This window comes from Theobroma umbraticum, unplaced genomic scaffold (assembly GCF_002168275.2).
Source record: "Theobroma umbraticum cultivar Fairchild unplaced genomic scaffold, ASM216827v3 scaffold_51.0, whole genome shotgun sequence".
NCBI classification, from domain to species: Eukaryota; Viridiplantae; Streptophyta; class Magnoliopsida; order Malvales; family Malvaceae; genus Theobroma; species Theobroma umbraticum.
In genome coordinates, this window is record NW_018397260.1 from 923,653 (window position 1) to 925,261 (window position 1,609).

The window sequence follows — 1,609 nt, forward strand, 5'->3', positions numbered from 1 at the left end:
AGAATTTAGAAGAAAAATGACGTTAGTGCGACTCGCGTGCTTTTATTAAATAAAGCTAGCTCGGATAAGTATATATTTAAATATTATGGTGATACCTTGGTAAAGTGTAAATTTTATATTTTGTTTGTACACATGTAAAGGAAGGAAGCTAAAAGAAAATTAGAATCTAAAACATGTTAGAAGAATCAAATTGTAAAAGATGAAAGTTTATAGGATTAAATGGTAAATAAAGAAAAGTTTGAGGACATGTGTAATTTTAATTAAATAGACATTTACTAACCAAGGAAGGGTAGATTATGAGGAATATGAGATATACATGTAAAAGTTACTATTACAAGTAAATTATTGCATGCAAAAAGGAGGAAGTTAGTTGGAAACATGTGAGACCCTACCATGTGATAGTTGACTAAGAGAAAAAGGAATAAAAAGTATTTAAATGAGAGAAAACCATGGTTTGGCAAAGATAGCCCATAGTAAACAACATAAGGATGGTAATGTGATTTAAAAAGGAAAAGGTATAATCATCGCATGAAATATTATTGGGTGGTAAGGTGGCATTAAATGAAAATGAAAATGAAATGCAATAAAATACAAGTGAAATGTAAGGCAAATGAAATAAAAGGAAACATTGCATGAGCAAGCCACCAATAGGAGGTAGTGATAATAACAAAGAGAAGAATTGATTGGCATGACTTGTAAAGAGGAAATAAAAGAAAATAATGGAAAAAGAATGGACAATAATGGTGGCAGGTGAAAAGGTTTCCAAGGCTTTTTTACCTTGTGATTTTAACCACATGAAAGTAAAAGGAAAATGACAAAACGACCAAACTTTGGGCAATCTGCCCGTGAGAGAAGAAAGGAAAGGAAATTTGAGTGTGGGGAACTTGGGAGAATCCGCCCACACTAAGGAATGGCAAAATGATTTTTCCTTGAGAAAACCCACACCCTTGGAAAGAAAAAGAGAAAGGATTAGCTTAGAAGCAAAGTGAGAAAGGAAGAAAAGAGAAAAAAAGAAAGAAAGAAAGGAGAAAGAAGAAAAATAGAGAAGGTTTGACCTAGTGGTTCCAAGTTAAGGAAGGTAAGTAGAACTTTGATTTTGGTTATGAATTTCTTGAGGAAATGAGTTGGTAATTGTGTGAAAATGTTGTCGCAGCAAAGGTCTTCCAAGAATTAAAAGAAATAGATGCATGCATGTAGGTGGATATTGTAATGGATGGTGATTTTGAGGCAGATAAACAATATGAAAGTATTTTGGTCTTGAAACCACAAGTAAACAAGAGAAATGAGATGTGTGCTAACTGTTCATGTTTGTCCCAACAACGATGACCATGGATGTGAGGAAATTGTGAGCTATATGTGTGGAACTCAAGGTAAAACCAAAAGGTAAACATGCAATGTAATTACATTGTGTTGTATTGGATTGTGAGTTAAATGTTTGTGAATAATGTTGATGAAAATTATGACACTAGGTTAAGGATTTATTGATTGATGTGCTGCCCGTAATCAAGTATAATTAATTGTGTTGAGTTTGAATGATTTCTAGGAAGTTGTGCAAGTGAAGAAAGTTTGTCGTAATGGCGTGCCAAACGAGGTAACGAGTGACCGACAA

General features: G+C 33.4%; 1 long non-coding RNA gene across 1 annotated transcript; it reads left to right on the forward strand.

Annotated features, from left to right (window-relative positions):
- Positions 1-893: 893 nt before the first annotated feature.
- On the forward strand, positions 894-1,609 carry LOC110417147 (uncharacterized). The gene is made up of 3 exons (XR_002445287.1): positions 894-1,078; positions 1,154-1,383; positions 1,544-1,609. It is a non-coding gene; the product is annotated as an uncharacterized LOC110417147 (long non-coding RNA).